Source organism: Misgurnus anguillicaudatus, chromosome 13 (assembly GCF_027580225.2).
Source record: "Misgurnus anguillicaudatus chromosome 13, ASM2758022v2, whole genome shotgun sequence".
Lineage (NCBI taxonomy): Eukaryota > Metazoa > Chordata > Actinopteri > Cypriniformes > Cobitidae > Misgurnus > Misgurnus anguillicaudatus.
This window is the reverse complement of record NC_073349.2, coordinates 5,677,594-5,691,924: the sequence shown is the minus strand read 5'-3', so window position 1 is coordinate 5,691,924 and position 14,331 is coordinate 5,677,594. Positions and strand designations below refer to the sequence as shown.

General features: G+C 38.7%; 1 protein-coding gene across 1 annotated transcript in view; it reads left to right on the top strand.

The window, feature by feature from the left end:
* Positions 1-639: 639 nt before the first annotated feature.
* LOC141369270 (neural cell adhesion molecule L1.1-like) overlaps positions 640-14,331 on the top strand; it is a 58,760-nt gene continuing 45,068 nt past the window's right edge. Inside the window, exon 1 of the mRNA XM_073874906.1 lies at positions 640-813. The gene's annotated coding sequence lies outside the window, so the exon portion shown is untranslated. The remainder of the gene's footprint in view (positions 814-14,331) is intronic.

Genomic DNA, 14,331 nt, shown 5'->3' with positions numbered 1-14,331 from the left:
GTGGGTGGGTGTGTGCTCCTTGATTTTTCATATCACATTTCTGTATGTTTTTTTAGGTTTTCAGAAAACAATAGGTGGTAAATCATCATATTATTAGGTCTAAATAGACATAGTTCTGCTTTACGTATAATATAATCATATACTGCCCTAGTCTTTTTTGCACATAATATTTTGTTGTATTTTATTCTCATTTCTGCGATACAAAGATTTTTAATAAACCCATTTATTTATAATGAAAAAGAATGACATTTTGTTTCATTTGAGTTTTATTTTCAGTACTGATAATGAGGTAATATAATGTCAGTTACAATCCTGTTACTGTTCATAAAATGGGCTCCTTTATGCAAATGATTTATAACTTTCCTTTCATTTTGAGGTGGAATTTGAAAACCCTATAGAAATCACCATATTGAAGTCAAGAGCTAAATTTGTTGGTTCTTTATCGATGTGAGGGGCTATAGATGAATGAGGGGGTATGCATAAACCGCTCCATTGTGGTTAAGGGAAGAGAAAAGAAGGGAGGGGCTGGATGTTACTGAAAGATAAAGAAAGAGATTATGTCATCTCTGCTCAGCAGCCAATGAAAGGTAGGCGGGAGGGGCAAACGGAGAGACAGAGGGAGGAGGGGCGGACTGCTGGTGAGAGAGGCAGAAAGGGTGTGTTTTTCCTTCACTGCAGCATCCATGAAAGGGTTCATCCATTGGATGGGATGAACAGAAAGAAAGACAGGGAAGAAACACAGAATAAGGCGTGTCACCGTACTGAAGGACAGGAAAGTGTGTCCTGCTCAAGACCTTCACAATACCTGCAAAGGTAAGATGTTTGGAGAGATCATTTCATGGATCCTAATGCATTATTAGTCTGTTTGGGCGTGTGCATGCATTACTGTGTGTGATGAAGATACCTTGATGATCAGGTATCGCGTGAAGCTTGAATACGTCTTGTGAGGCCTTGTGCGTATGTAAAGTTGCACTGTAGAATAAAGAAAGCACTGTGGACAAAAGAGAATAATAATTTTTAAACAAACTAAGAAATGATTAGAGAAATGCAAAGTACGAGTACATTTCATTTGAGTGTTTCATTTTTAGATATTTTCTTGCAACTATTTACACAAAAGAATCTCAATTGAAATACATTTTAAATTCTAACTTATCTTTGTTTGAAAGATTAGTCCAATTTAGGTCTAATTCAGTTAATCTAAGACCGCACATTCTTCTTTAATCTTCACCTATCCATATGTCTATGTGTCTGGCTTATAGGTGGAAAGGTTATGCCATTGTTTTTTTTATGTAGGGAAGTTCTTATGGTGTGAAGCCATTTAAATAACATTTTTAACCACATGCCACCACATAATTAAAAACAACGAAAAACTACTGCAAAATAAACTGTAGCGTATGACTTTTTTAGCTTTAGGAAAGTAGGGAAAGGAAAAACCCATCATTATAAGTAATGATCAGGAGTGATTGGATGCTGTAAAGGTTATGTTTATGGTGAGAGAAGCAATCTGATGCTGAGATGAGAGCTCTGGCCTAGAGAGAAGTCATTGGATGCTTACAAAAGTGATCTGATGCAGAGAGATGTAGTCTGATGCTAAGAAAATGACATTAACAGAATAAGGAATTACCTGATGCATCAGGAGTGATCTGATGCACAGAGAGATGCTGAGAGGAATGATTTTGATGCTTTGATGAAAGATTAAAAGCTCGGAGGAGTGATCTGATGCTAAGAGGAGTGATTTCATCCTGAGATGAGTGATTTCATCCTACGAGGAGTTCTAATACTGAGATTAATGTTTTGATGTAAGGAGTGATCTGATGCTGTGAGGTCTGATTTTATATAATGAGGTCTGATTTGATGCTGTAAGAAAAGATTTGATCCAGATTGATACTGATGATGGGATGAGCGAAGCAGGAACACACCAACAACTTAATCAAATCAAGAAATCTAACAAACAACAAACTGCTAACAAACAACAGTAATCTGAACAGTATGCTTATAGGAAGGTATCAGTGCACATCTCATCTACTGAACACATATTTATGAGAAGATTTGGTTTCATGGATTCATATACAGTGTGTCAGACTCTAGATAATTGACAGCTCACTGTGTGACTTTTAGTGCTGAATATAAACAGACTGCATTTACGGCACTACATCAGATTTAGTGAACTGCAAGGCATGGCAAAACAAGCCAAAAAATCTTTTAGGCAAATTAAATCTGTGCAGAAGTGAAGAAGCGTTTGTGCAAGTTTCTGTGTGTTTTAGAGACTCGTGTGTTTATGTGTGCCTTATTAGAGTTAAAAGCAAAAATGCATTAAGGCATTGGAAATGGATCTGTCCTGGCTAAATGTCCAGCTAAATGACGGATCCATTACTATAAGGTGGATAAAGTAGAGCGGAAAGTTTATATACTGTATTACATTTAAAAATGTAATACGTCAAACAACAACAACAACAAAAATGCAAAAAGACAAAACCAAGATTTCTGCATATGTAATAAACTTAATTCATTTAAAGGGGACATATCAAGAAAATCAGACTTTAAGTGTTATAATTGGGTCCCCAGTGCTTGTATCAATCAACCCAGTAACTTAGTTTTAGTAAACCATTCTCTGCAAGCATGTGAAAAAAGGTCATTCAAATTTGGCTCCCCTTGTGATGTCAGAAGGGGATAATACTGCCCCTTAAAGATGGAGTGCACAATGTTTGAAAAACGCTTTGGAAAAGGAGACGGGCCGACTACCAAAACACACAGCCAATCAGCAGTAAGGAGCGTGTCTACTAACCGACATCCTTGCCAGGTTGCGTATGTGTGGGGCGGGTCTTTTAAAAGAAGGTTCAGATTCTATTGGGGTAGGGGCGTGTTTGTTTTGGTGATTTCAAATATCAACATTGGCTTTCAAACATTGTGCACTCCGCCTTTAATCTGCACTATCCAACCTCAGCACTGCATTTAGTGCTGAGATCAGCTCATTTGCTCACACCTACAAAGTGACAATTTTAACATGTTATAATAGCTTATATTATCTATATGGTATTTTGAGCTAAAACTTTACATATGTATGTACTCTGGGGACACCAAAGATTTATTTGACATCTTAAAAAAGTCTTGTGAAATGGCCCAGTGGGAAGGCCAGACATTTTAAACTATGTGGACCTTGGTGAAATAAGGTGGACCTCAATGGCTACTCTTAAAGGGGCATTTCACCCGTAGAAACATTAATCTTTATTAAAAGTGGATCATATTTGTAGTTGAAATGTAACATACATTTAGAATTTGGTGTCTATTTGACAAATGACAAAGGAGTGTTTGTAGTCTCACCCCCTTAACAAAGATATTGGACTTCCTTCTTTCAATGATGCAAAATGATGATTTTTACATCATTGAAAGAAGGAAGTGCCTCACTGAAATCCATATTTCTCCTGTCTCAGGGGAAACAGAGGGAATGATGCATGACCATTCAAAAACATGACTGTGTTTCTAACTATACAAAGCTTAATGCAAATGGGTGAAGTGTCCCTTTAAATTACATAATTTTACAGTACATTATGGATTACATTACAGTTTTTGGTAAAAAATAAGGAAAATAAAATAAGAACAAATCAAGAACTTATAAGCATATGGACATAGAAAAGAACAAAGTTACAAATAACGTATAACATTATAGTATTTAGGAACTGAAAAGTCGCAATTAAATTAAAATGAAAACTGTATTTTTGTAGAATATTTTTACAAATTACTTTTTTTTTATTAATGTGCCCTCATAATCTATATTCAAAAAGGCAATTCTCCTCCTCTCCTCAAAACTAAACTAGTAATGAGCTTTCTTTACTTTCGGTCATATGGTATGGCAGATGGGTGGGGTCCAGGAAAAGATCACAACGATTAGCTATTACCAACATGACTCAACTTCAAATGATCCAATCAGTTCTCAATGAACGAATTCAAGCCCAGCCCTGCCTTATTTCATTTCAGAAGCCAGGAAAACCACAGAAAAAATAAGACAATCACTACTTCCGTTTCATGGCGCCTTTAATCTTTTAAAAGCTACAGAAGTGATTTTCCTTTTGTGTTCTGTTGTTTGATACACACAATGACACAAACATAAGCAGATTTCTTGAGAATACTGTGACTTTAAGACCAAATAAGCACGGATCCATATATTGACTCACACATCTTATTTCTTTTTGTTTTTATGAGAATACTTCCCAAGACTGTGGTATTTCTAGATAATTTTGTGTGTATGTGTCCTGTGAAGCGCTGAGAGATGCTGATGCTGCACGCTTTTTCAGATGCGCATCTCCGTGCTTGTGCTTATGAGTGTGTGTCCAGTATATATGTGTGCTTCTGTGCGCTCATATAGTTTAAAATGGATAGAATGATAACATTAGCAAGGTTTAAAAACACATGCAATTGATAAACATTTTATATAAATAGTATTTTTCCATGATGCATATTATTATTAAAGAGATTATTATCATTTATGCGTGACTTTCTTTTGCCTTAATATTGTGTTTCTTCTGACTGGGTGAGTCAATCCCTTATGTAGCCTCGCCACTGGTATGACCTGGCAGAGAACACATTCATTTTTATACAGTATGTAAACCTGCCTCCTCTTTATAACCTCTGCTTGACATTTTCACATTCGTTAAATTTGTATAGAACTTTTCACAATACATATCGCTTCAATACAAGCTTCTACATTTAAAAAACAGCATAGTAGCAATAGAAACCATGATTAAAACATACACATTGTTTTGCATATATTTGTTCAAAGCTGGTGGCATCTGAAGTCTTTGCAGAGGTTGGTGTCATCTCTTAACAGCTCTTAGGTCATCTGAAGTGTGCTGGTGTAATCTGTAGCTAACTCTGGATGGGTTTTCTGAGGCAGGAACAGAAAGATAGATGTAGAATAATTAGAAAGACCATCCCAAACTTGAGCATGATTCATTGTAGTACTGTATGATAGAAGATATGTTAAATACACAGGAGCAAAACCATTTTAGGGCCTATCAGTGTATCAGCGGTACACTGAGGAACAGGAGTGACAGTGGTACACGAGAAAAAGGAGCAACAGCGGTACACTGAAGAGTAGGATCGAACAGCAGTACACTGAGGAGCAGGAGCGACAGCGGTACACTGAGGATCAGGAGCGACCGCGGTACACTGAAGAGTAGGAGCGAACAGCGGTACACTGAAGAGCAGGAGGGGCAGCGATACACTGAAGAGCAGGAGCGACATCGGTACACTGAAGAGTAGGAGCGAACGGCGGTACACTGAGGAGCAGGAGCGACAGCAGTACACTGAAGATCAGGAGTGACAGCGGTACAGTGAAGAGCAGGAGCGACAGCGGTACAGTGAAGAGCAGGAGCGACAGCGGAACACTGAAGAGCAGGAGTGACAGCGGTACACTGAGGAGCAGGAGCAACATCGGTACACTGAAGAGCAGGAGTGACAGCAATACATTGAAGAGCAAGAGTGACAGTGGTACACTGAAGAGCAGGAGCGACAGCGATACACTGAGAAGCTGGAGCGACAGCGGTACACTGAGAAGCAGGAGCGAGAACGGTACAGTGAGGAGCAGGAGCGACAGCGGTTCACTGAGGAGCAGGAGCGGCAGCGGTACACTTAACTCTTTCCCCGCCATTGACGAGATATCTCGTCAATCAAGAGAAAACGCTTCCCCGCCAATGACGAGTATTTCCGTCTTTCCGCAATACCGCTATTATCCACTAGGTGGCGCCCTTCCGCAACTTTTTAAACCCGGAAGTATTGCCCTATGGCATGCTGCTGCATGTCCGTGTCTGTTTTAAAGATCGCTCTGAATGGGATCTCTATGAAAAGTCCGTCACAAAAATGGAATTATCTCTGCTTTTTGCTCAAAATGTGGTGTTTTTGCAGAAACCTACCCATATTCAAAAGCTGATTACAAAAGAACTACTCTGAAAGCAGAGGGTCTGTTGGTATATTGTATGTTTATATATTTGAAGAAGAAAATTTTCTGGAAGGCATTAAACTTTTGTGAAAATCATGAAAAACGCTGGCTGGCAACTTTTTTTAAAAACGCTGGCGGTGAAAGAGTTAAGAGCAGGAGCGGCAGCGGTACACTGAAGAGCAGGAGCGGTAGCGATACACTGAAGAGCAGGAGCGACAGCGATACACTGAAGAGCAGGAGCGACAGCGGTACACTGAAGGGCAGGAGTGACAGCGATACACTGAAGAGCAGGAGCGACAGCGATACACGGAAGAGCAGGAGTGACAGCAGTATACTGAAGAGCAGGAGTGGCAGCGATACACTGAAGAGCAGGAGAAACAGCGATACACTGAAGAGCAGGAGCGACAGCGGTACACTGAAGAGCAGGAGCGACAGCGGTACACTGAAGAGCAGGAGCGACAGCGGTACACTGAAGAGCAGGAGCGACAGCGGTACACTGAAGAGCAGGAGCGACAGCGATACACTGAAGAGCAGGAGCGACAGCGGTACACTGAAGAGCAGGAGCGACAGCGATACACTGAGAAGCAGGAGCGACAGCGGTACACTGAGAAGCAGGAGCGACAGCGGTACACTGAGAAGCAGGAGCGAGAACGGTACAGTGAGGAGCAGGAGTGACAGCGGTACACTGAGGAGCAGGAGCGACAGCGGTACACTGAAGAGCAGGAGCGACAGCGGTACACTGAAGAGCAGGATCGGCAGCGGTACACTGAAGAGCAGGAGCGACAGCGGTACACTGAAGAGCAGGAGCGACAGCGGTACACTGAAGAGCAGGAGCGACAGCGGTACACTGAAGAGCAGGAGCGGCAGCGATACACTGAAGAGTAGGAGCGACAGCGATACACTGAAGAGTAGGAGCGACAGCGATACACTGAAGAGCAGGAGCGACAGCAATACACTGAAGAGAAGGAGTGACAGCGGTACAGTGAAGAGTAGGAAGAACAGCGGTACACTGAAGAGCAGGAGCGACAGCGGTACACTGAAGAGCAGGAGCGACAGCGGTACACTGAAGAGCAGGAGCGACAGCGGTACACTGAAGAGCAGGAGCGACAGCGGTACACTGAAGAGCAGGAGGGACAGCGATACACTGAAGAGCAGGAGCGACAGCAATACACTGAAGAGCAGGAGCGACAGCAGTACACTGAAGAGAAGGAGTGACAGCGGTACAGTGAAGAGTAGGAAGAACAGCGGTACACTGTAGTACAGGAGCGACAGCGGTTTCTTTACAACACATATGATGCCTAGTCATGATACTAGAAGCAATAGACTTTTGTGATGGGCTTGCTACTATACTTCACTTCAGTTATCATTTGTATATTTTTGGCATAATCATAGCATAATGTATGGTATGCATTTGGTGTGTACAGATCTCTGAGGGACATTCTTATGTCAGTGTCCCATTCAACACTGTGTGAATGTACTGTATATTTTTATGTAAATTTTTGCAAGAGCAAAGATTGCAGTACACAGTGATATTTTGTCATGTGTCTTCTTGAACGTGAAGTTATTTTGTATGTGGACCAATGAGCATTAACGATGTTTAGTAAGTAACACATTAGTAGATGACATTGGAATGAAAGGAGTGCAGAGAAAAGGGATGAATGTCAGAGACAGGAAAGTGATAAAGTTGAGGACATTTTCTCAGAAGTCAAATATCCCTAAATTCCATTTTTTCCTCATTGCCTCACTCTGCATCTGACCTTTCTATCTTTCCATATATCCATTCTTCCACTTCCTGTAGCAGAATGAAGTCTTTGTTTTGTTCTTTTCTTTCCTTTTCGCAGATGAACAGTGACAATCAGTATTGAACTGAGAAAGAGTGTACAGTATATGATTGTATGAATAACAATTCCCAGTAGCAGGTTTAAGAATGTGACAGAGCAGCCTCATAAATCTAACAGAAACTTGTTGCGAAACACAATTTCCAGTAAAGTTACAACTTTTGAGGGCTGATTTTACCAATATTTTGTCAAAAGACACAAGACCCCTAAATGAAAGATTACCTATAAATTTTTGGAAACAATTGCACTTTATGTGTGAAGGGATATTGTGTGACATGTGGGGTGGCCATTTGTGCCAGTTCCGCCGGACACGTCCCGAACATGTTTTCGGGTTCGTTCTCCGGAAGTCGCGTTGCTAGACCGCATACGTCATCGAGGTTCTCACATTTCAGTTAAAATACATTAGAAAGTTAAGATTTATTTCTTTTAAGACATACAATCATTGTAGTTTCATTCGTACCATAAAAATGTCCCTAAAAACTGGTCAGTTGTCTTTACTGAACAATGCAAGTAAACCCAATGACTGAACAAAATGTTAGGTTACCTCTCTGTAAACTCTCATAAATAACATCAAGTTAGGATTAGTTGTCAGAAATTTCAAAGTAGGAAGTTTATTGGGTTGTTTAAAATGCGAACAAAATATGTTTTGCATTGGTTTCACCTAGCTGCTTGTTTACTTCGGTCATAATGTGTTGTTTGGCTGCAAACGACTGTCTTGTTTCTCGCATTGATAAGATTAAGTTTAAGCTGATATTACCCTTCTTTACATAACAGTCTTGTCACACGTACCAAGGTTTATTTAAGCATTTTGGGAGGGTGTTGCAGCCAAGCTCTTTTCAATAATGTCACGACTCTTATGCAGCGATATATATACTACTTAAGTATTTTTACTTTTTACATAAAAATTAATTTTCAAGTATTTGTATTTCATTTGTGTTTTTCTTTGGAAAACATACATTCCAAAGCATATTTTCATAATTTTTACTCCAGTACATTTCATAATTTCAAGTTTTTGGTTTATATTTAATGTTCATCTAGTATTTTTTTTTACTTTTACTTAAGTAAAAAGTACTTTCGTACTTTTACTCAAGAAAGTAAAAGTACACAATTTTTATGTAATTAGGTATTAAATAAATTTTAATATGCAATATAAAAGGAATACACAGTATGATTCTATGCTTTAGAATGTAGTGAAATTTTTTTTAGTAAAGTAAAGTACATTTTTTTCCCAAGACAAACACTTTGATAAAGCACAGAGATAATAGATATGGAGAACTTTTTTAGAAAATAATAACTATATTGTAAAATAACAATAGGCATTAATCAATACAAATGGATCAATTAATCTAGAAATAAACAGACAATATTTCAAAGTAATTCATCATTTAAAATTTTCATTTTATGCAATAAAAATAAAACCATACAATGAGTTTATGAATGAAACATTTAATCCATCAATAAATAGTAAAAAAAGGAGGCAAACAAAACAACATAAAAAACTCAAATGTACATCGTAAGTACAACACAATAATGAATTCCTGAATAAAAAATGTAATTCAAAATGAGATTTGATCTTTAATCTTTGTAATGATTTTGCAGCGAGCACAATTATTCATAATCATTACACTGAGTAAAGGTCAAGGGCCTAACAAAGTCAATGTGGTTTCATGTGAATTGTTTAATGTTATGTCGGAAGCCGCCTACTTCCCTAACATATGTGACCCTGGACCAAAAATCAGTCGTAAGGGTCAATTCAGAGAATTAAGATTTATACATCATAAATAAATAGTTTTTCACAGATGTATGGTTTGTTATCTTAGAACAATATTTGACTGAGAAACGATTTGAAAGTCCAAAGAAAGTCTTCACATGAACACTTCAGTCAAGTACACCTTGACTCTGATGTCACAACAGCAACTCGCACTGTCCACATAGTTTTAATTGCTCTTGAGGTACTTTGATGTCATACACTGATTGGTCTGAAGAGCAAAATATGAAATCAAACATACCTGCAGCATTTGCCCTTAAAGTGAGAGAGAGAGAGAGAGAGAGAGAGAGAGAGAGAGAGAGAGAGAGAGAGAGAGAGAGAGAGAGACAGCAGGATGTGGTGGGGGATGGGAGAAAATGAGCTGTGATGCTGAATGTTACTATGGTAACAAGATGAGGGAGGAGAGTTATCTGCATTTACAAACACACACACACACACACACACACACACACACACACACACACACACGCACGCACGCACGCACGCGCGCACGCACACAGGGACAGATAGACAGTGTGCCTGGAAGTGTGTCAAGGGGAGGTGAAGCATGACTGAAGACTAGTAAGGCTGTCCCAATTCGAAGGCTGCTTAAAATGATGCGAATGGATAGAACAAATTGGTCCTTTGCAGCATAGGCTATCCCGAGATTCATTGCGCGCCTGTAACGGCCTACAAAAACATATTCCTGTGTCTCGCTGACAGGGGCGGTGGGTGCTTATAGCTGGTGACGTAACAGCAGACTGTCTGATTTTAGTTTTCTTCGTGGACTTTGGAGGCTGCCACCTACAAAGATAAGTGCTCTGCTTCTGAGGTCGGGTCCTTAGAAGATCACAGCCTTCGAATTGGGACACAGCTATAGACTTCCAAGTAGAGAAACAAAGATATTAATAATTGTGTAATTTATAGACATTTTGTGAGTCGACGTCACGTCATGCGCGCAATGTGGTGGCAGAAAAACAGTGGAAATGAATGAGACACGAGTAAAACGAACAATATAACTCACTAGAAAAAATGTTTTGTTGTGCTGTTGAGTGTCAGAATATGAATGCCAAAATAGATGACCTTCATTTTTATAGTATACCGTCTTCGAAGACACCATTTGAAGATAAACGTAGGTGTTTATGGTTGCAATAATCAACCGGACAGACTGGAGTGATGAAATCATCTGAAAATCTTTTAATAATTACAATAGAAAATAATTAGAGAAGATATCCGGTGTTCTGTCGAAGTCTGTTCCCTCTATGTGTTTCTTATAGCGTTTTCATCACGTTACATTCATCATTTATTTAGAAAGATTAAAGATTTGAATGAGTTCATAATATCAATAATATTACCATTTATTAAAGTTTTCGTTTTTTTTTTCATTTTCTTTTACTTCTTTTTACCTTATATCTTAGCTTATGTCTTCTTCCTGTTTGTTCTAAATTATGATGTTTTCTAATAAATATATAAACATAGCACACACACACACACACACACACACACACACGATGTAAAGTGTTAATAATATATAAATAGGCCTATACAAAATAATTTGTATGTAAACATAATAGTTTTAGAACAAACACGTAGGCTATAAATATAAGGAAGAAATTGAAAACAGAAAAATGATGAAATATTTAATAAATGATTTTATACAGAATACATGATCGTGCTCTTATAAGTACGTCAGCGATTCATACTGTAAAAATAATTGATTTTACAATAAAGAACAACACATATACATTACATACATGCACACAATAAGTAGCCAAGCCATTTAAACTTTTAATTTATTTAAAAAATAAACGTAACTTGTTGAAAACGTTATAAGAAACATTACACTTAGGAGAAATATAGGGGAAACAGACTTCTACAGAACACCGGATCAATAAAAATCACAGTTTACACTAAAACACTTTACACAGCTATTGAGAAGCATTCACTTTCTGCCACCAGTTGGGCTCCGCCCACAAAAAACGTCATCTCTGTTTGCAAACACGCAAAAGGTCTATATAGACTGAACTAAACCCACCAATAACATATGCAAAGATACAGAAACATGGCAGTGACCTTTCATAATTATCCCACATATGGCTTTATTCTGATTGGTTGAGAAATGTTCTACAGGTATGCATTATTTTTCAATAAACTGTCACAATCCTCGTCTGTTCTCCTGCTCGTTTTCCTTATTTTTCCCCATCTGGACTACATTTCCCATCATCCTCACTCCGACCAACCTGATCTCACAAATTTCCGTGGCATAGTCACGGAATTTTGTGCTCATTTTTCCGTGACATTCTCACGGATCTCCGCATATTTCCGTGGCCCTGCCACGGACTTTCTTTTCCGTGGCATTCTCACGGATTGGTTACTCAACTGTTTTGTCCTATTTTCTTACCATTGTCGCTTCGGTTTAGGGTTAGATTTACATAAAATGACATCCCTACCCACACCCAACTCTAACCCCAATGCCAGGTGACAATTGATTAAAGTTTAGAAAATATAAAAGAATACATCAGAAAAAATTGTATAAACCAATACTTACAGTGACAAAGTAACGCAAGCACCAAATCTAACCCTAAACCGAAGCGACAATGGTTTGAAAATAGGAAAAAGCAGTTGAGTAACCAATCCGTGAGAATGCCACGGAAAAGAAAGTCCGTGGCAGGGCCACGGAAATATGCGGAGATCCGTGAGAATGTCACGGAAAAATGAGCACAAAATTCCGTGACTATCCCACGGAACTTTGTGAGATCATGTTGCTCCGACACCTGTACTGTGTTAATAATCGTCCATACCTGCCAGCCATCATCCTCATTATTTCACCTTATACTATATATACTTTGGCTGCGTCTGAAAACTCTTAATTGCTGCCTTCTGAGGCAGCTTTCCAAGGCAGGAAGGCATCAAGGCATGTCCGAATTCAATGTTAGGTTTACTTCCTGTCTCCTGAGCAGTGTTGGGGTTAGTTACTCAAAAAAGTAATATATTACTTATTACATATTATTCTCAAAAATAGTAATGCCTTACTTTACTTTATTACTCCCTGGAGCAAGTAACTAGTTATATTACTAGTTATATTACTAGTTACATTTTTTTTCCGGGCAAGAATGTTTATTTGGGCAAGCCACGGCCAAGAAAACATCCAAACACAAAACTCCCAAATCAATAAAAAGTTACAATTTTATTAGATTAAATTTGATAACAATTTACTCATTCAAAATACAGGGATGAAAACAGGTTGCAATTATTTTTAGATGGACAACTTTAAATGGACAGCTGATAAAATAATGACGGTTCACAATAAATTATTTCCTGATTAAGACTTCCAAGAGTTCTGTATTCTTAGCAGGGGGATACCATGATGTTAGTGCACATTATTTACCCACCCACTATACACAGCAATGCACAGCAAATTCATCCAACACCCAAACATATATAAATATATCAATTTAACACCGCAAAGTAATAAATACACAATCAATTCAATAAATATCATTAAAATCACTCAAGCTAAAGACACAGCCTTCGTCAATTACGGTAAAATTGATATACAAAATTGATGGGATAAACAACCTGCACGCAACCCCTGTTTACATACAAACAAACAATGAAATGAGCGCCGGGAGACCGTGGCATAACCTCACATTCATCAAGGTCTCCATGGCGAGAAAACCCACCGTAAATACACCACATTTTAATACAACATAAAAATTACTGCTGGCTTCCTTACCCGCTACCGGACGTGGGGCACAGCGTTCGGAGAAACATTAAAGAGTGTGAACTTCACCGTCAAGTTATTTTCCTTCCGTTGAACATAATAAAATAATGACTGAATCTCCTCCCGTCGAAACTAGCGAACCTCCCTCTGAAAAAAAGCTTGCCGTTGTTGACGCTTCCATTTTCCCGATCTGTCTTTGAGTGTGCCGCTCTGCTGCCGGCTGCCGGGTGTCGACCAATCGGTGATGGTAAATGATACCTCATGCCAAACTTAGACCAATCACTGTTCCATTCACGCCCTCCTCCCCTTCCCTTTTGTTCTCTGTGTTGTGTGCCTTTGTGTGATGAAGGTGCTACTGGCGAATGTAACGCAAGTAACTAGCTCGGGAAAACTGTAATAATATTACCATTTTCAGACGGGTAATGCGTTACACTACTAGTTACTGAAAAAAGTAATATTATTACAGTAACGCGTTACTTTGTAACGCGTTACACCCAACACTGCTCCTGAGATACCTATGCATGGGCGTACAATAAGAATGTGAATTGGTCGAGCCTGGTCGAGTTCGAAATATAAAATGGCGACCAGGAAACGACTGGAGGTTTTCACTTTTTACACCTTTTAATTGCATTTCTAGCGAGAAATTAGTATTGTACTTTTCAAATATGTGATTAGTTATCACAAAGGCGCTCTCTGTTTATATTTCAAACACGCTGCCTTTGAAGTGTGTCCGAAAGTCTTTCTCTGAGCTGCCTTCATGCCTCCGAAGTCATTTCCTCATGAGGCAGCGAGGCAACGAGTCATTGCCTTGAGTTTTCGGACGCAGCCTTTGTCTGTTCATTGTGGTTGGTTATTGTATACACAAATGTTATGTGTGATTATTACCCCTCATCTCTTTTTATTTGTTTATTATTAAAGTTTAATAATAATTCTCATTTATTCATACTCATAGTCTTCCTCCAGTCACACCCATGATATCACCTAACCTGTCAAATGGCTTAAAATAACCACCAGAGCAATATTTGTGTTATAATTGTGGTATAAGAGGAATAATTGACTCCGGGAGTCTATATTCCATATACTATAG